The following is a 21205-nucleotide window of genomic DNA, read 5'->3' as shown; positions in this document are numbered from 1 at the left end:
ACATAAGGTTTGGTGTTATCCCCTGCTGGATCTCAGCCCTGAATAAATGATGCCCTCTTTAACACCATTTTAGTATTAAGGAGTCTTATTCTGATATTTTGGAGAACGGCCTCACGGACCCAAGGAGTCAACTGTGACACTAGAACCTGGTGGAACAAAGGGTCCATTGGGACACTGCAGAATCCAATGGAATCAAGGGGACATTTTGCCACAGTGGGATTGCATGGAACCTGTCTTGGTTTGGGGAGACAGGTATCTGCCAGGCAATAAAAAAACAACAACTGCAGTTTCCTTTGGGATGGAGAGTGTAACCCCCCCCCCCCCCCTTTTATTTTCTTTTTCAATTATAAATTACAATCAGAGGCTCTTTGGCAAAGAGTTGGGAAATAGGAATAGCAGTTCTTTACTAGTATGTATTACAAAGCAAACAAACACAAAAAAACCCCCCACCAAACAACTACAGCATTAATAACAAACGAAAACAGTACCAAGAACCTTGAGGGCTTTGTTTCACAAAACCCAGGGCAGTTTGGTTTCGGTGTCCCTGCAGGATCCTCAGAGCACCAAGCTGAAACAGTGGAAAAGTCCCGGGCTGGTAGCTGGGATGGCAGGGTGTCTTGGCAGGCAGGGGCAGGATGTCCTGGCAGCAGCGCCGAAGAAGCCGAAGGCGAGGCAGAAAGCGGCCCAGCTCCCGCGAGTGGCAGAGAAAACTCAGGATTCAGGCCGAACCGGTGATAGTAGATTTCCCAGGACTGGATCCCTTTGGCCACAGTGAAACTCTTCCAGCCAGCAACAGCCGTTCTCTCCCTCCCCGAATGCCGGAAAAAGAAAAGCCCACAGCTGCCTCAAGCTCTGTCTTTTACCTGCGTTATCCCCCCCTTCCACCTTTGTCCACCTCTTTGTTTTGGTTAAGTACTCTCAAGTATCCAACACTTGGTCTCCTTGGTAACTTATGGGGAAAAAATTCTTTAGAGAAAGAAGGAACAAATCTAACCCCCAACAGAACCAAAATCTGTTTTGACACAGTGTGGCCACATGGAACTGATGCTGCAGATCATTGTGGGACTATGGAAACTCATGGAATCAAAAGTCCATGTGACAGAAGAGAAAGGCCTCATGGAACCAAGGGGCCATTGTGACACAGCAGGGCCTCACAGAGCCAAGAAGTCCATGGTGACTCTGAGAAATTTCATGGAACAAAGGATCCATGGTGACACTGCAGAACCAAGGAGGCCATTGTTGACAACATGACAGCTCACGGAACCAGAAGTCCATTGTGACACAGCAAGGCTTCAGGGAACCAGAGGTCCATAGTGACACTCTGCAGCCTCATGGAACCACAAGCTGTCTTGGGTTTTGTAACCAAAAAGAAAAAAAAAAATATTCGATTCCATCTGGTGAAATCCACTTGGGGAGGTGTTTTTTCTTTACCTGTTGTAACTCCAGGAGGGAGTGTGCAATGGCCTTTCTGATAACAAGCCAGCTGTTAAAACAAAGTGGGTCATTGTTCCTTATCTCTGCTCACCCTCCCATTCCCTCCGTGAGCATATCTTTTGTTAATGGGCCATTAAAGCTCACCAATGACATGACACATTACATCATCCCATTGTGAGATGCTCTACCCAGGGAGGACGAGCCAAACCGATTTCATCTAGATAAAAGGGAGTCACAAGTGTCACCAGTCATCCCAGTGTTCCCATGGGACTCCCGAAGGAAGACTGGACCCATCTCTGCACCCTTGTCTCCACAGCACCATCTCTGCTTCCAACAGGACCACATCTGCCATTTCAGGAGGGCTTCCCTTTGGACTGTTTCCAACACCCTGAACAACAGGGTGTCAGGTTGTATTTCTTACTCTGTCAGGGTTTTCTAGGATTTCTTGTTTGTTTGCTTGCTTGCTTGTTCTTCTGTTCCACAACATTTGTCTTTTTTTATATCCCTAGTAAAGACCTGCTATACCTATTCCCAAAATCTTTGCCTGACAGCCTATTAATTGCAAATTTATAATAAATTGTAAACGGGGAGGGCCCGTACATTCCAAGGGAGACTCCAATCTTTCCTGGCAGATACCTGTCTATCTAAACCAAGACACAAGCCCTTGTGACACAGCGGGGCCACTTGCAGCCAAGGGGCCATTGTGACACTGGGGATCCAAGGAGACCTTTGTGACCCTGAGGAACCTCATGGAACAAAGGGTCCATTGTTACACTGGGGGGCCCTGTGGAGCCATGGGGATCGTTCTGATACTGTGGTGCTCCATGAAACAAAGGGGCCATTCTGAAGGTACCAAGGACACAGTTGTTTCACAGTCGGGCTTCATGGAACCAAAGGTCCCTTGTGACATTGCGGAGCCTCATGGAACAATGGAGACCCTTATGACTCTTTGGGAGCCACAGGATCCAAGGGACCATTGGGACACTGGAGGGCCTTGTTTAACCACGGGGTCATTTTACCACAGCAGGGCGTCATGGAATCAAGGGGACCACAGTGACACCGCAGGGCTCCATGAGAAGAAGGGTCCTTTCTGACACTGTGAGAAAGGAGTGACATTGTGACACTACAGGGCATCATGGACCCAAGGAGGCCATTTTGAAGCAGTGCAGCCTCATGGAACAATGGAGACCATTGTGACTCTTTGAGGCCTCATCTATCCTAAGGACCATTGTGACACAGCAGGGCCTCATGGAGAGTTGCTCCCAGTAGCCCAAAGTGTGATCCCACTTGCCCCCTTTCAACACCAGCATGAGCCCAATAACCTCCAGTATGATACTTGACACATGCCAGCACTCCCAGTCTGGTCCCAGTATAATCCCAGTTACCCCTGATCACTCACAGTATGGTCCCAGTTCCCTCCAGCTAGATCAACCCCATCAGTCCCAGTATGATGCCATTTGCTCCCATCGTGCTCCAAGTCACCCCCACTACAGGGATGATGTGCAGGGTATGTTCCCAGTCACTCTCAGGTACCCCCAGTATTAGTCCCATCCCTCCCAATATGAACCACAGATGGGCCCAGTGTGGTCCCAGTCACTGCCAGTATGAACCAGTTTTGTCCCACATGGTTCCAATTGTACTCTTTCACCCTCACTTTTGTTCCAGTCGGTGCCAGTCTTTCCCAGAGTACCCCAGTTCCTTCCAGCATCATCCCATTGTCTCAGAACCACTCAGCTTCACTCTAGCTGTACTCACTGCCAGTATGACCCCAATCATCTCCAGCATGCACCCAGTCACTTCCAGTTTGTCCCAGTTGCTCCCAGCTGCTCCTGGTTAAGCTCACCATGATCCCAGTCACTCCCAGTATATGCCAATTTCCCCCACCATGGCCACAATTGCCCCCTGCAGGCTCCTCACTTCCAGGATGAATCCAGTATGATCCCAGTCTCCCTCAGTGTGATCACAGTCTCCCTTGGCATGGGCCCAGCTGCTCCCAGTATGATCCCAGTCTGATGTCAGTACAAACTCAGTACAATCCCAGTCACTGTATGACCCCGGTACAAACCAGTCGCTCCCAGTGATGACATTTCTAGGGCACCTCCCCCTGCCATGTTCCGACCTGTCCCGGCTCCATCCCTGCTCTTCCCACAAGCTGTGAGATGTCCAGGGAAAGGGGAAGGAAGATGAAGAGGATGAGGGAAGGAGGAAGAGGCGGAGCGGCAGCGGGAAGCGGGAGGAAGAAGAGGAGAGGAGACACCTGGTGGCTCCAGCCGTCCCTGAACCCGCAGCCCCCCGGGACCATGGGTCCCATCCCGCAGGTGCCCGGGGAGGGGGAGCTCGCCCCAAATATCCAAGGGGTTGTTCCTGGGTTTGAGGTTTTTTGGGGAGGATGTTTGGAGCTTTCAGCGCTCCAAAGCCGAGCCGCAGATGGCCCCCGGGGGGACATCGGGGGGTCCTCGGGAGATGGTTTTGGGGGTGCCGGTGTCGGCAGAGCCTTGGCGGGGCGATGAGATGTTGGTTCCCCTCTGGGTGGGGGTTGGGCTAGCTAGTTTACCCCAGGCATGGTCTTAGTTACACTCAGTTACACCCAGTTGCTCTCACTTTCATCCTGTGTGTTCCCAGTTCTTCCAGTTGCCCTTAGTATAGTCCCAGTCACTCCCAATATGATGCCAGTAACTCCCAGCATGCTCCCAGTCATGCCCAGTTGCCCACAGACGCCAGTCACTCCAAACCTGCTCACAGTAGTTCCCAGCAAGGTCCCACTTCTCCCCAGTGTGGCAGTTTGAAAACAAACCAGCTGGAGATGCCAAGTAAGAATTGTTCCATGACCCATTTCTCATCACTCTGCAGGATATCTTCTGTTAATGAGCCAGCTGTTAAACAAAGGTGGGGCGGTTTTCTTTATCTCTTCCACGACCCATCCTCCCTACAGGGGCACATCATCTGTTAATGGGCCATTGAGTCTCACTGAGTCACTGATAAAATTACATCATCCCATTGCGAGATGCTCCACCCAGAGGGAGGAGCCAAGCATTCCTACCTGGATATAATCTGACATTGAAAACATCAGAAGCAGCCTGTTTCCACTGGATTCCCAGAGGAGGACCAGACCCATCTACACCACCACTGGACCTTCAGAGGAAAACTACAGCCTTCTACAGGAGTGCTGCTTCAAGAAAACCACATCTGTCACTCCAGGAGGACTGCAGCCACGATTTGATTGGACTGCTACCAACACCCTGACTAACGGGGTGTCAGGTTGTATTCTGTCCCTGTCAGAGTTGGGTTTTTTTTTCCTACTCCAATTTTAGGTTTTTTAAAATTTTATAGTTTAGTCTGTGAGGAAAAGGAAAATGCCCCAGGACAGCCAGGCAGGTGAGGAGGAAGTCAGTGTCCCTTTTCCCTCTCCCCTGCTCCATCTCCCAGCCCAGCATGGCCCTGGCTGCAGGACAACCCCGCTGCCATCGCCGTCCTGCCAGGGATGGACTGAGAGGATCTGCTTCCCCTTCCCTCTGGCACGGAGGCAAATCCCATCCTCTCCTTGTCCTTCCTCCCCCAGACAAGGAGCTGAGGATGGAGACCAGGGAGGACAAATCCCCGGAGCAGAACCTTGTGGAAGAGGCGGTTTTGAGCATCTCCACAGCACAGGAATCCAATGAGGAGGGAAATCCCCGGAGATCCCGCAGGAGGAGGGGCTCCAAACCAATCCCAGGGTGCTCTGAGCAGGAAAGACCCTCCCTGTGTTGGGAAGGTGGCCGGAGATTGATCCAGAGCTTGGAGCTGGTTTTCCATGAGCAGCTTCATGGTGGGGAGAAGCCTTACAAGTTCTTGGAGTGTGGGAAGAGCTTTAGCACGAGTTCCAAACTGATCCGCCACCAGATGCTCCACATTGAGGAATGGCCCTACATCTGTGGGGAATGTGGGAAGGGCTGCAGAGACAGCTCCAACCTGATTGTTCACCAGAGGATCCACACCGGGGAGAGGCCCTATCAGTGTCCCCAGTGTGGGAAGAGGTTTCAGACCAGCTCCCATCTCCACGTACATGAGCGGATTCACAGAGAGGAGAGGCCCTTCCGCTGCCCCGACTGCAGGAAGGGCTTCAAGCATAACTCCCACCTCATTACCCATCGGCACTTCCACACTGGGGAGAGGCCCTACGAGTGTCCCCAGTATGGGAAGAGTTTCTCCGACAGCTCTGTCTTGAGCCAACACCAACAGAAACACCGGTAAGGGAAGCCTTGTGAGTGCCCCAACAGCGAGAAGAGCTTCATGCACTGCTCCAACTCTATTCACATCTGGGGACCCACACAGGGCAGAGCCCTCGTGACCCACATTCCCTATGATCCATGGTGGTGAGCAGCTGGTGGTCCTTTTGTTTTGGCCCTAATTTTCTTTTGATTCATCTTCAGCCCTTTAAAACACACAAAATTGGGGTAGAAGTAACAAAGTCATCAAAGGCATTTAAAGCCTCATTTTTAAACAGTTTTTCAATGGAATCTGGAATTCAGGGAGATACCTGAGTAGATACAGGGGATTTGGGGGGTTATTTGGTGTAGTTGTCTCCCTTTCTTGGCACTACAAAAGACAAGAGGGATTGATCTGTCACCTAAAAATCAGCCAATGCCACTGAATACTACTCAATCTCACCCCAAAATTACTTGATTCCACAGCCCCTCAAGGTGGAATGGGGTTGGAGGGGGTTTGGGTGAAGTGGGATGCAAATCAGGAGGCGTGAGATGGGCATTAGGTGGGGCAGGACTGGGGAGAGGGGGGTTTGGAGGTGTGAAATGGGGGAAACAGGGCTTGGGAAGGGGGTCTTGATGTCCAGCAAGGGTGGGATGGATTGCAGTGGGGATTGGGAGAGTGTGGTGAAGTCTGAGATGAAGAAGCCAAAATTTGGGAATGATGAAGGGAGGACTAACCCATTTCTGAGTGAGTTTTTGTGTATTCTGCATTCCTGAAGAGATTTTGGTGCATCCCATGTTTCTGAGGTGGTTTTGGGGCACTCCCCAGCTCTTGGGGGGTTTCCTGAGAGCAGCTCCATGCAGCCCCATTGCCAGGGGTGGGTGCCTTGGGCACCAGCTCAGAGCTGCAGCCAGAGTCCGTTGCCTCAGTGCTGGAGAGCAGAGAAATGATGAATGGCCCCAGACATCTCCAGGGTGTGGTTGGGGGCCAGGGCAAGTTTGGCGTAGGTGGGGAGGTCACTGCCCCAGCCCCAGCCACGGCAGCCTCTGCTCCAGCCCCAAAGTGGCTGCCAAGCCCCTGGCACCCCAAAACCACCATCTGTGAGAGGGACCAGAGCAGGTGAGGCTGTGACACGGCTGTGACATTGACATTGACATGTCCCACGTCCCTGGAGCTCCCAGCAGCTGAGATGGTGCTGGATCCAAGGGCAACTGTGGACCTCTCTCTCCCTCTTTCTCTTCTCCTGACTTCCTCTTCTCAAATTCTGGAGGACTGGAAGTTGGACAGGGTGGAGTTTGATCAGTCAGTGCTTTGTGAAATGATTTACCGTAATTCCATCTTGCTTTAAGATTTTCCAAGTATCTCATTCTCTGAAGTTTTCGACTAAAAGTTTGTTCTCCACCCTCCTGAGAAGTTTGTTGTTTTCTCCCATGCGCCGCCCGAGGGGGCAGGAACTGCAATGCTGAGCAAGGCCTGGCTTGGCTGGAGGGAGCAGAAAGGCCAAGCCCTGAGCCCAGGCCTGGCACAGCAGGGCCTGTCCCTCCCGGCTGGCTCGGGGCTGGTTGTGGGGCAGTGGGATGGCAGGGGCAGCAAGGACAAATGGCATCAACCTGCAAGCCCGGCCAGCCTCCTCAGGGAGGAGCCAGGGAGGAGCAAAGTGCAGGCCCTGAAAGGAAAGTTCCTTCTGTGGGGCCTCCAGAGGCGCTGGCAGAGCCCAGGGGACAAAGGGCTGGGTGCCTGTGGCCCTGCCAGCCCTGCCCAGCCCTTGGCCATGTGTCCTGCAGGCTGTGCCCCCTGTGCGTGCTGCTGCTGTGCCCTGGCTGGCTGCACATGCCCATCTCGCTGTCCCCCCCAGCATTTCTCAGCCCAGCATTTCTGTGCCCTCCCTGGGCTCCCTGCACCCAGCGCTGCCAGCTCCTGGCACACAGAGCCAGGCCAGGAGCCCACCCTGCCAAGGGCCTTTGGAGCAGGCTGGTGGCTGCCGTGGCTCCTGACCTCAGCAGCTGCTCCTGGGATGGTTCCATGGGAGCCGAGCACAGCAACGCTGCTGTGCATTGTCCCTGCTGAGGGTCACACACTGTCAGGGCACACTCCCTGCCTGTAGGATTTGTGCTCGACCCAAGCACTGCACTTGTGGCTCCAGCACTGCTTTCCAACAAAAATGGGGGAAGGCAAACTCTGTGTAGCTCATAGTATTTTAGTGTCTAAAACTTCTTAAGTGATCGGTCATAGAGGTGAAATCCATTTGGAATGAATGGGATGAAGATGTAGTGCAAGATAGAAAAGAGGAGCATAGAAATAACTAGAGGAAAACATATTGGATTGTTTCTTTCCATTTTCATTTCACTTCTGGAAAGCTGTTTCAGTTTTCCGGGAATCTTCTCCACAGTCTGGTCTGCTTTTTTCAAGGACCTCTCCTGGAGAATGAGGTGCAGCTTCTGTCATGAGATGTGCCACAAACTGCAACTTCTCTTGGCTTTCCACACCGTGTGTGCAGCACGACTCTTGCAGCAAAGCAGGAAAAATGTTTGGAGAACTTTGTAACTTGTTCTTTCTTTTTCTTTTGGACTGGGGAGTTGTGCCATTTTTAAGGTTTTCATTGTTACTGTTCTACCCTAAGAAAATATGACAGGGTACCAGGAGTGGTTAGAGAATGCAAACCTGGCTGAATGCAGAGAAAGAATCTCCAGAGGCTGCATCCAGAAGTAGGGATTTGTGTGATAATCATTCCAACATCCCCAGGGACACCTTGAAAGTGATCTAGAACATGAAAATGGGCTGACAGGGAGAGTTTGTTCCTGTGTTCAGTTTTGATGATTCTACATCCTCATGCACTGATTTAAATCAAGAGCACAGCCAGTTCATGATAAGCACCAGAACAAGCTCAACCTCTCCAAACAGATGACTGAAAGAATTGGAATAGGAGAAATGCAGGGAATGATTTGGTGAAGTTTGTCTGCAAGAAGGGTCATATTTTTCTAATAATTTCTAATCCATTCCCTCGGCTGTTGTGTTTCTGCGAAACAATTGTCATCCCAGATGCCTCATGAAATGAGAAGCCTGAGCTTGTGGAAGTGCCTGAAAGATGCCCTGTTCCTCTGCAGGGACACTCAGGCTGAAACAGGAGCCTGAGCCCTGTCTTGGGAAGCCTCCTCCGAGCTGGAATTTGTGCCGTGCTGGGAGAGGAGGAGCAGGGGGAGAAGGATGGGCGCTGTGTGGCAGGAGCAGGAGGTTTGGGCCCAGGACATTCCGCCTGCGCCACTGCCCCGCAATGGGCGGCCGTGCCCGGGGTCTGGGCCTGGCCCCACGTGCGCTGAGCTCCCGACACTGCGGGAGCTCCCCGGGCTGGGCTCAGGTTCCCGCTGGCCCTGGGCAGCAGGCTGGGCTCCAGCTGGGATCAGCAGAGCTGGAAATACCTCTGGCCATCTCCACTTTCTGCTGCTACTCGGAGGAAGCAATGAAGTGAATTGGGAAGTTCTGCTTTCTCTTTCTCCTGGTGGATTTTTTTCACTTTATTTGACAGGCCAGAGGCAATTTCTGTGATGGCCTCTGTCAGTTGATTCTATTTCAGCAGCACCAGCAGCAGGGCTGTGTTTGAGTGCTGCACATGTGGCCTGTGTGGCTTTAATTTTCCTCAACACTGTGCTCAGGGACGTGTGAACATTTGGAGATCAGCTGCTCATGATGCCAGAGTTTGCCATCATGACAGCACTCTGGGTGGCACTGATCAAAAAAGGCAATTGCAGTTTTACGAATAAAATTTCAAGTGGCAAGCAGAAGAGGGACAAGAGCAGCCATGATCTCCAATTGCCAAGGCAAAGGCAGCAGCAGCCTCCTGCTGTCACTCAGGGTGAGTAAAACAGTGCTGAAAACAGCGCTGCAACCCAATCCTTTCTTTCTCTGGAGGCTGGGTCAGGGCAGCACAGGCGGGCCCTGAGGAATCAGGGCTGTTGGTGGGTGATTGTTGCTCTAGTCCAGAACTGATCTGGACAAAGGCCTTGGAAGGCGAGGCAGGAGCAGGTGGGAAGGGGCCGGCGCTGCTGCTGCTCCTGCCCGGGAGCCCCGGCTGGGCCGGGCCGGCGCCCGCTGCGCTGCGGCTCCTGCTGCTGCCAGAGCCGGGCGGGCCTCGGGGACAGGGAATGGACACGGGGGGACACCAAAGGCCGGCGGGGCTGCGGGGATGTTGGCGCTGGGGCCAGCGCCAGCACAGAGCTTCAGCCGCAATTAACGCAGAGGGAAAGGCTGGGGAAAGGCTCCATTTCAGCCTTTCTTGACTCGTGGCTGGGAAGGGACCGAAATGAAAGGAGAACAAGCAGGGCCCGACCCCCTCTCCTTTGGGAGGAGCCCCATGCCTGGGGCTGTGAGGGAAAGTGAGGGGCTGTGGGGGTTGTGAGGGGAAGTGAGGGGCCATGAGGGGATGTGAAGGGGAATGAAGAGCCATGAAGGGCTGTGAGGGGCCAGGAGAGGTTCTGTGTAGCCAGGAGGGTTTTTGAGGGGCCGTGAGGAGCCTCAGCCCTGGCAGCAGCGGGGTCCCACCATGTCCCCAGGGCAGGGCAGCCGTGAGGGGCCGCGAGTGCAGACGTGGCAGCAGAGCGGGCTTGGGGCATCTCTGGAAGGGGATGAGACCCTTCCCCAGCTCCAAACCACACCAAACCCACCGCTAACAGGATTGTCCCTCTTTAGAAGCTACTGGCAACTTGGAGTCCACTGTACAGTTTAATCCCAGTGGGAAAAGCAAGGGAATTTTCCGAGTGAGTGACATCCAGCTTTAGTTAATCATGTCTACGATTTGAAAGGCTTACCAATGAAAAGTAACACTAATAAATAATAATAACTATAGCAAGTAATAAACTCCCAAATCCAAACACTCAGCACCACCCCAAAATGACAAACCTCATTTTTCTTTACTAGCACAAGGTTCATGAAAACGAATCCTATTAACTTTCTCCACCTCACATCTTCCCCACCAGACAAATGAGGCCATTTGCAGTGTTTAATACAAGTTGCAGTTGAGGGCTGGAGGGAACAATGGGGAGACACCACCAATTTCCATGTCAAACCCAGCAGGCTGTCTCCAAAGTGGAGAGAATAAAATGGAATGGGGGCAGGGGCTGGTCAGATGTTCCTCTAAAGGACCACAAAATCACCTCCACGTGAACAGGAGGGGAAAATCAATCCCTATAAACCACCCTGTGTGTTCAGGGACTCAGCTGTGAGGAGCTGGACATGGACAGAGGCATCTGGAACAGTTCTGTCCTCAGGCTGAGCTCTCCAGCCAGGCCCTGAAGTCAATCAGGTGCTTTCCCCGAGGATTCCGTGGTTGCCAACCACCCCTCCAGATGTGGCTTACAGGAGCACGGAACATTTTTCAACATCAGGAGAGCAGAAGAAAAATGACAAGAGCTGCCCAATTCAGAGCTCTGTTTAAAAACCTGGAAAATACAAATCAGTTGAACTCTGAAGCCCAGCTGTGGGCCCTGGAATCCAAAAGAAATCTGGAAAGGCTTTTCACAAGGACTGACACTGAAGAGCTAACAGATGAATGTGTGTGGTTTATTCAGAGGCTTCCAATTTTCTACATTTTTCCTTGAACTGTTGAACTTGACCTTATCTTTGCCTCCTCTTGCACGAAAGGAGCCTCATTGCACCAGCCAGGAAGGCAAAGCTCTTTCTTGGCCCTGGCTGCTGCTGTCCAGGCAGCATTTCCATCCCTCCTGGGGCCTCTTCCCTCAGGGCCCCCAGCAGCAGCTGCTGGAGCAGCACATGGAAGCTGCAGATGGAAGTGCTGCCCACCCCAGCCTGAAGCTACAAAAGGATCCTGCTGAAAGGAACCCCAAGATTCCCTCCCAGGGGCCCTTCTCCCAGTTCTCTTGTGGCTCCTGGGGGAGCTGGGAGTGCTCTACCCTATGGGCAGAGTGGCAGAGAACTGGGCTGCTCCACAGGCTGGGAACATCCTTTAAATAATAAAGCAACCGAAAAATTTTCCAGGGTGTGAGTAGCTTCAGCTCAGAAACATGGCTTTTTTTGTATTAATAGTTTAGTACTAAATAAGTGAATGAAATAGATTTCATTTGTAATTCAGATGCATTTCATCCTTTTCCAAGGTTTTGGTCCCTTCCCCCAGGGTCATTTCCTTTACTCACCCACTTTCTAGTCGTTAGAAGGGAGTTAAGCACACCAGAAAAGGCAACAGCTTCTGTTTCAAAGGGAATCAGCCACCACTGCAGGGAAGCTGAATTGCCCCCAGGCACCTGTGTGCATTTGAAGGGTGAGCAGTTGCTGGGACAGACATCTCACACAACTTCTAAGGCTGTGAGAAACCCACAAGTGGCAAAGTATCATTGTGGGTCAATTCCCGCTGAAATTCCATTCCCCCACAGCCTCCAAATGGGCAGGCAGGGCTGGGCTCTGGCAGGGTTCAGTTTTGAGTGCCTTGTGCTCCCTGGCATGGAAGTGATCATATGAACTCTGGCAGTGATTGATTGGGGTATGGCTGCTGAAGGAGGAGGGGGGAATCTCTGGAGACAGGAAAGTCTCTTCTCCTTTCTCCCTGCCCTCTTCAAAGAGCAATGCCTGTGCTGGGTTTACATGGGACCCCTTCCCTCAGCCCAGGGTCTGACCCACTGTGTGCTCTGGAGGAGCCAAACCCAGAGGGGTCCCAATATCAGCCTTGCCTTTCACTGCCTTCCTCCCCCTTACCTCGCCTTGCAGACCCATCCCTTGCCTTGCCTGTCCCCTCCACTCCCCTGCCTTGCCTTGCCTACCTCTCACTTCTCTTCCCTTGCACACCCTCCCTTTCTGTGCCCCCACTGACTTCCTTGTCTTGCCTCCCCCTTCCTCTGCTTGCCTGCTCTACCCACACCTGGCCTGGCCTTGCCTTGCCTTCCTGTCCCTTGCCTGGCCTGGCATAACCCTGCCTTGTCGTGCCCTGTACACACCTCCCTTGCCTTGCCTACTCCTCCCTTGCCTTGACTTGTCTGCCTGGACCTGCCTGCCCCTCGCTGACCTTTCCTTGCCCTGCCTCCCCCTCCCTTGCCTTGCCTTCCCCTCACTCCCTCCCATGGAGAACTGTCGAAGTTGCCTTGCCTTGTTCCTGGAGCTCCTGGTGGCATTGATGAGTTAGGATGGTGACCCAGCTGATGGGCTGTGTCCTGCTGCCAGATTCATCTCTGCTGGTTCTAAACTGCCTTTCTCCCATGCTTGTCATCTAAGACATCTCCTTTTTCAGGGATGGGCCTTTCTCATTCAGACTGTGCAGATTCCAAGGGCTGTTTGGCTTCAAAAGAATGTCTCTCCCTTTGATTCTGTTTTCATTTACAAGTAACCTGAGAACAAGACTCAGCTGGAGCCTTTTCCAGGAGGTGATTTAGCTGTGCACATTGATCTCCAGGCCACTCTTTTCTTCTTTGAGCTACCTTGTCCTTAAGGAACTGTGGCTGGTTATGGAATTCGTGGACAGAGGCACTTTAGAGGATGTTGTGGCTGAAGGAGAGATGGCAGCTCTCAGTTGGGTGGTGAGGGATCTCTCTGGTGCTTCCCATGCCATGGACATGCTTGCCCTGGTGAACAGGTGATAAGAACAAAAATACCCTAATCTGCCTTCACTTAGAAAGATGCTACTCTAATGGTGTTGGAGCAGCAGCTCTTCCTCTTGGCCACACCATGTTCTGTTATACTCACCATTCCCCAAGACAAGAAATCTCTTGGAGCCATTTCCTTTCTTTGTGGGATGAATTCAGGTCTTTCATTTTGACCCTCATCTTTCTTTGTCCTCTGTCAGAGCCTGCAGGCCCTGTATTTCCTTCATTCCAGCCAGGTCATCCCCAGGGAGGTCAAAGGCTTCAGCATCCTCCTGGGCATGGCTGGATCTGTCAGGTTGGGTGGGTGTTTTTGGTCAGGGGCAGTGTTCCCAGGCTGTGGGGTCTGGGGCTGTTCCTGCGTGGTGCCAGTTCCCCAGGAGTGGAGCCTGTGGGAGTGCAGGGAGCCCTGCTGCCAACTGAGAGCAGCTGCCCCGTGCCCAAAGGGCCAGAGAGGGGTGTCAGGAGGGGCTTTGGTTTGTGTGTGTCCCTTCCAGAGGGACGGAGTTCCAATGGAAAACATGCAGGGAATAAATGAAAGCCACTGCAGGAAACTTGAGGGTTTCTTTAAGGGGCCACTTCCATCTTTCCTTGGCTCCAGCTCTGAGGAAACAGAGGCCCTGAGCCAGGGGCTCTGCTCTGCCACCCTGGGCACCCCGGGGCTCCTGGAACACCCCACGGGCAGGGCGGGCCCAGAGTGTCACAATGTCCCCTTGGTTCCAGCAGGCCCCGCAGGGTCACAGTGCTCCCTCTGCACCCTGAGGCCCCACAGCACCCAGCCAAGGCCACTGCCATGGTTCCAGTCACTCCCAGTATGGTCCCAGGGACTCCCAGTCTTTCTCAGTATATCCCAGTCACCCGCAGCATGCTCCCAGTCACTCCCACTTCCTCCCAGTTGCTTCCAGTATGATTCCAGTGGCCCACAGCCACTCTAAGTCACCCTTGGGGTAATTCCAGTTGCTCCCAGTATATCCCAGTTGCCCTCAACATGTTCCAAGCTGCCCTCAGCCTGCTTCTGGTCACTCCCAGTGGGATCCCAGTCCCCCATTAGTGTCAGATCGGTTCCACCCAGTATGATCACAGTTGCACCAGTTTCCCCTAGTACAGTCCCAGTCACTGCCAGAATGATTCCAGTGGCCCCCAGTACAGACACAGTAACACCCTGCTTCTCCCAGTTGCCCCCAGCATGGTCCCAGTTGTTCCCAGTGTTGTCCCTTCCAGAATCATTCCAGACACTCCCAGTATATCCCAGTTGCCCCCAGCATGCTCATTCCCAGTCACCCCAGAGTCCCCAGTATGGTTCCAGTTGCCTCCCGCATGATCTCACTCATTCCCAGTATATCCCAGTTACCCCCAGCATGCACCAGTCATTCCCAGTCACTCTTAGTAACCCTCAGTGTGGTCCCAGTCACTGCCAGTATTCCCACGTCCATGCTCCAAATGCTGCTCCCAGCCCTGATCTGTGGGGATGGGAATGTCCCGCTCCCTTCCCGGGGCAGGGTCACACCTGAGCTAGGTGTGCAGGGCAGGACCTTGCCCTGAGCCCAAGCCCTGTCCCACCTGCAGGATCTGCTTCCCCTGGGCCTCTTCCCCCTGCGGCCCCAAGCCCAGCTTGGTGCTAAACAAAGGGGCTGGGCCGGGGTCATCCCCCGGCGGGGGCTGCGCACCCCCTCTGCCCCCTCCCCAAATTCCCCCCGGGGGCAGCAGGAGCTGGGGCAGGAGCCCTGTGGGGAGGGAAAAGGGGGTGACACCGGCATGGGGGGTCACACACGCTCTGGGGGGACACACACGGGCCCTGGGGATTCCCCCTGACCTTTTCCTGCAGGACCAGGAGGATAAATCCCAACATGGAGACCCCAAACCCCGGCAGCATCTATGGGACAGGGTTTGGTGGGAGCTTTGGGGGTCTGGGGGAGTCACAACTTCCCCAAAACCCCCTCCCAGCTCCACACCCACTCCCAGACCCCTCAAACCACCTCACAGCTCCTGCCCAGGACATCCCCAATCATTCCCTGCAACATAAATGACCCCAAAAGCCACAATTCCCCCTTCCCATCTCCCCCCAAGATCCACCCAAATCCTCTCCAAGACACACAGCCCTGCCACCACCCCAAAACTCCCTCACCCCCCCTCCCCCTAGAAGGCCCCCAAACCTCCTCCCAGCAACACAAATGCCACCAAGAGCCACAAAAGCCTCTCTCAGTCCCACCAGGAGTCCCAGAAACTCCTCACAGGCCCCTATGGCACTGACCAGGAGAGGCTGGTGGACAGGAACATCCACAGCCAGGAGCACCTCGGGCACTTCAGCAGTGATTTGGGCACGTTGCGGGGGACACCAACAATACGGAGATCCAGGCCAGAGACAGGGACAGAAAGCTGGAATTCCTGGAGAACAGATGGGCTCAAGTGGACACGTTCTGCTGCAACAACTATGAGACCATAGCCATGTCCCTTGGCTAGGGTGCTCCCAGAACACCTAAACCCTCCTGAATATTCCCCTGAACCACAAATTCACACTCAAATCCAGGTAAAATGATTCAGCTTTAGATCTCTTCACTTAATTTTGCTTATTTTTAATCCACTTCTGGGTGTTTTATAGAAAGATCAGAGAAATTAATCAGGTACAAAAATATCTCCAAGATCATCCAATTTGTCTTGATGCCATCAGAAGAAAAAACACAGCAAAACGAATTTTTTGGGCTGTAAATTAAAAAAAAAAATCCGCTCTTCTCAATTCATTTACATTGTTGATCAGAGTCCCAGTAGATGTTCCTGACCCTGTGTTCATCCAGGTGCCTGTGGAGATCCAGGGCTCTGCCCAGTGTGGGTCCTTTGATGGGGGATGGAGTTGGAGCAGTGCAGGAAGCTCTTCCCACAGTCAGGGCACTCACAGGGCTTCTCTTAATGGTGCCTCCGTTGGTGTCGGGTCAAGATAGAGCTCTGGGTGAAGCTCTTCCCACACTGGGGACACTCGTAGGGCCTCTCCCCAGTGTGGATGCGCCGGTGGGTGACGAGGTCGTACTTTCGCTTGAAGCCGTTCCTGCAGTCGGGGCAGCGCAAGGGCCTCTCCTCTCTGTGAATCCGCTGGTGCACAAGGAGAGTGGAGCTGGTCTGAAACCCCTTCCCACACTCAGGACACTGATAGGGCCTCTCCCCAGTGTGGATCATTTGGTGGATGATCAGGTGGGACCTCTGGTTGAAGCCCTTCCCGCATTCCCCACACTCATATGGCCTTTCCTCAGCGTGGATGTTCTGGTGATGGATCAGGTTGGAGCTGTGGCGGAAGCTCTTCCCACATTGCTCACACTCGTAGGGCCGTTCCCGGGTGTGGATCCTCTGGTGGTGAATCAGGTGGGATCTCTGGCTGAAGCTCATCCCACATTCCCCACACTCGTGGGGTCTCTCCCCAGTGTGGATGTGCCGATGTCTGAGAAGATGGAAGTTGCGCTTGAAGCCCTTTCTGCAGTCGGGGCAGCGGAAGGGCCTCTCCTCTGTGTGAATCTGCTGGTGCCTGAGGAGAATGGAGCTGGTCTGAAACCTCTTCTTACACTGGGGACACTCGTAGGTCCTCTCCCCAGTGTGGATCCGCTGGTGGCTACTCAGGTGGGATCTCTGGCTGAAGCTCTTCCCACACTCCAAGCACTTGTGGGGCTTCTCCTCATCATGAACCTGCTCATGGACCACAAGCGCAGAGCCCTGACTTGATCTCTGGCCGCCTTCCTGGCGCAGGGTGTGCCTTTCAGCCTCAGAACAGCTTGGGATGGGTTTGGAGCCTCTTTTCCTGTGGGATCTCCAGGGATTTTCCTCCCCATCGGATTCCTGCAATGTGGAGCCGGTAAAAATGGCCTCTTCCACAAGGTTGTGCCGTGGGGATTTTTCCTCCTTGGTCTCTATCCCCAACTCCTTGTCTGGGGAAGAAAGGACAAGGAGAGGATGGGATTTGTCTCCGTGCCACAGGGAAGGGGAAGCAGATCCCCTCAGTTCATCCCCAGCAGGACGGCGTTGGCAGTGGGGTTGTCCTGCAGCTGGGGGCCATGCTGGGCTGGGAGATGAAGCAGGAGAGAGGGGGAAAGGGGCACTGACTTCCTCCTCACCTGCCTGGCTGTCCCGGGACATCTTCCTTTTCCTCGCAGCCTCCTCCTCCACCTGGCCAAGGTTTTGGAAGTCCTGGTTTGGGGTGAAAACAAGGGATGAGTACATTGAGTTTGAAAGTTGCCCTGCCCAAGTCAATCTCTAGAGGTCATTGGGCATCAAGGGTCCAGAAAAACCTCTCAAACACCAAGATTCAGCCCTGAAAATGCCTCCCAGGAGTTCCCTGTCTCTGCTCTCTCCCCTTGGGTGTTTGGGGGTTCCCCCCATCCCAACTGCTGGGGGTCACCCTTGTACTGGGGGTCCCCGGTCTACTTGGTCCCCGCCCTCCCCAGGCTGCTGAGAGTCCCAGGAATCTGAAGAGTTCCCCCCTTTTCCACCTCCTCGCTTAAGGAATGTTGGAGGATGTTGGGTCCTGGGGTCCCTTCTCCCCTTATTCTCTGCTTTGGGGTGCAGGGGGTCCAAGGAGTCCCCCCTGCCCCTCTCCAGGCTGTTGAGGGTCCCGCCAATGGCGGCGCCCCCCCTCTCTGGGCTCCCCACTTTGGGCTCCTGGGGGGCACAGGGCTCTGCTCCTCCAGGCTTTCTGGGGACCCTGGGTGGGGACTACAGCCCTTGGGGCTCCTCTCAGGAGACTCACAATGGGGGGAACGCAGAGAGGGCTGGGGGATCCCAGCAGTGACATCACTGGGAGTGACTGGTTTGTACTGGGGTAACTGGAAACTTACAGGGGCAACTGGGACTGACTGGGAATGACTACAAGCATGCTGAGGGCAACTGGGCTATACTGGAAATGTCTGTGACCGTAATGGGGGCACTGAAACCACACTGGGAACAGCTGGAATCATGCTGGGGAGAACTGGGACCATGCTGGGGGCAAGTGGGAGCAAGTGGGAGTGAGTGGGTCTACAGTGAGGCAACTGGGCATGACTGGGAGCGTCTGGGATCATCTATGGAGTGACTGGGACTATACTAGGGGTAACTGGGTGCAACTGGGATGACTCTTGGAAGAACAGGGAGAAACTGGAACCATGCTTGGGGCAACTGAGATCATACTGGGATCACAGTGGCAGCAACTGGGATTGCACTGAGGGTGACTGGGAGGGGCTGTGAGCAACTGAGATGAGGCTAGAGCAACTGAGCACAACTGGGAGTGACTGAGAATGTGCTGGGAGCAACTGGGATACACTGGGAGAGACTGAAACCACAGTGGGAATAAATAGAAACAACTGGAACCAGGCTGAATGATAATGGGAACAGTCCAGAAACTTGGATCATGCTGGAGGCAACTGGGAGTAACTGGGAAAGACTGGCATCATTCTAAGGTAACCAGAACCACACTGGGCCAATTGGATAAACTGGGAGTGTGTGTAACCATACTGGGGGGAATGGAACCACACTGGGAACCATGCTGGCACCATGCTGGGAGCAACTGGGAGTGAGTGGGATCATCCTGAGATGAACTGGGCCTATTCTAGGGACAAGTGGGATCATACTGGGAGCAACTGGGAACAACTGGAACTTTAATGGCAGCAACTGGAATCATACTGGGATCACAGTGGGAGAAGCTGAGCCCCTCCTGGATGAGACTGAGATCACATTGAGGGTGACTGGAATCATACTGCGAATGATTGGGAGTGCCTGTGAGCAGCTGGAATCATGCTGAAAGTAACTGGGTGAAACTGAGAGTGACTGGGAGCATGCTGGGTTTGACTGGAATACACTGGGAGAGACTGGGAGCCATGAGGATCATACTGGAGGGTACTGGGGTCATGCTGGCATTGACAGGGAGCAACTGTGATGACACTGGGGGCCACTGGCATCATACTGGGAGTGACTGGCATCATACTGGAATTATAGTTGGTGTCAATGGATCCTGACTGGGGGTTACTGGGAGCCACCAGACCCATGCTGAGAGCCTACTGGGAATACCCTGAGAAGAACTGGGACCAACTGGGATGTACTGAGTGACTGGAATAAAACTGGGGGCAACTGAACCATGCTGAGGGAACTGGGAGGGCCTGGCAATCACTACAGGAATATTCAGGGCAACTGGGATAGACTGGGAGTACCTGAGACCATGCAGGTGGTGACTGGGACAAGAGTGAGAGTCACTGGGAATGTGCTGGGGGCAACTGGGGGTGTGTGTGAGTGACTGAGGCCCTGCTGGGAAAGACTGGCATCATACTGGGAGGGACTGGGACTATACTAGGGGCAACTGGGAGACCTGGGAACACAACAGACGGTAGTAGGAGGAACTGGGAGCAACTGGGACCCTGTGGGGGAAAATTGTATCATAATGGAGAATAATAGGGACTTATTCGGTTTATACTGGAAGCAAGAGAGATCCTACAGGGAGTGAGGGGAAGTGACCAGGATCATACTGGGCCTGACTGGGCTCATACTGGGAGTCCCCAGTGTAAGAGATGGTCCGAAGACCCCTCATCTGCCTCACAACCATCATCAACAACAGAGACTGAAACCCCTAAAAGGGTCTTTAAAATCTCAACACAGGAGTTCTGGCCTGGCTGAGGTGGGATGTTGGCCAAGTGCTGCCTGCAGGTGTGTTTGATGGAAATGAACACACTGCAATGATTTCCCCCACCTGTTTGGCCAACTGCCTGTCGCTTCGGAGAGGACTATAAAAACCCTGGAGACCCCCGCTCACTTTTGTGATCACCCCACTGGAGAAACTCGCGTCTATAGGTATCTTCAAAAGCCTCGAGGACTCGACCCTCCATGTTGGTAGCTATAAACCCCTTCCCCTCTTTTTCTGTCTTTCTTACTATTCTCTTTTCTCTCCCTACTATCACATTTGTTGGCACTAAATAAAGGTCCATTAGTGATTGAGTAAACTGAGTTTGTCCCCCGCTGTGTCTTTTGCGCTCTGAGATCCCTAAAACGAACCATCACGAATCCCGCTTGTGTGAGCGGATCGTGACACCCAGGAAACTGGAACCACACGGGGGGGACAACTGGGCTCATCCTGGGAGCAGCCACTGCCGGCACCGGGAGCCCCGAACCCCTTTCCCGGCCATCCCACCCCTCCAGCCCTAGCACCCCGCAACGGGGTCCCGGCAATCCCAGGGGTCCCCCCCTCTCGGGGTCCCCGCTTTGGGCTCCTGGGGCTCTCCTGTCTCTGGGGTCCTGCTCAGGTGGGCCCCAAAGCCCGGATCTCTACCGGGCTCCCCAAACCCGGTGTCCCCCCACCGGTCCCGCCGCTCCCCACGTGGCCCCGGCAGAGCTCAGAGGGCCCGGCCCGGGAAGCCCAACCCCCACCTGGGGGGACCCGCATTCCCCCGCCCCCCCCGGGAATCTGCCGACACCGGGACCCCCCAAAAACACCTCTCAGGGACCCCGCCGGGATATTTGGGGCGAGCTCCCTCTCTCCGGGCACCTGCGGGATGGGGCCGATGGTGTCCGGGCGAAGGAGCTGCAGATTCAGGGAGCGGGGAATGCACGTGGTGCTTCCTCTGCCTCCTCCAGGTCCTTCTGCTCCTCCTCTTCCTCCTTCTCTGTCCCTCCTCTTCCTCCTCTTCCTCCCAGCCGGGACACGATTGCTACGGGCTGGGTCACTCCAGGCCGAGCTCGGGGGAGCGTAAGTTTGGGGGGAACAATGGGAAGGGGGTGGGAGAGGGGGCACAGGGGGATGTGGGACCCACTGAGGGTCCCCCAGTTCAGCCCAGGTGCCGGTGCAGCCCCACGGATCCCCAGTGCAGCCCCACAGGTGCCGTGGCAGCCCCACAGATCCCCCAGCCCCGGCTCCCCGCGCTGAGCCCCGCTCTGGCTGTGCCGCTCCTGCGGCATCTGCAGCTGCCTGGTGGCCCCGTGCCGGTGCCGCTCGTTGTGCCGACTCTGGCCATCCCAAAATCCCGGCTGGGCTCCGGCCGCCATCCCCGGCGGCTGCAGCTCCGCCCGGCCCC

General features: G+C 54.3%; 1 pseudogene; it reads right to left on the bottom strand.

Annotated features, from left to right (window-relative positions):
- The window catches only part of LOC136303663 (uncharacterized), a 265948-nt pseudogene extending 245247 nt beyond the window's left edge, over positions 1-20701 (bottom strand).
- Between the last annotated feature and the right edge of the window lie 504 nt (positions 20702-21205).

This window comes from Chamaea fasciata, unplaced genomic scaffold (genome assembly GCF_029207755.1).
Source record: "Chamaea fasciata isolate MVZ Bird 193981 ecotype frontalis unplaced genomic scaffold, bChaFas1.0.hap1 SCAF_40, whole genome shotgun sequence".
In the NCBI taxonomy this organism is placed as follows: domain Eukaryota; kingdom Metazoa; phylum Chordata; class Aves; order Passeriformes; family Sylviidae; genus Chamaea; species Chamaea fasciata.
The sequence above is the reverse complement of the archived record's forward strand: the minus strand, read 5'-3'. Positions and strand labels throughout refer to the sequence as shown.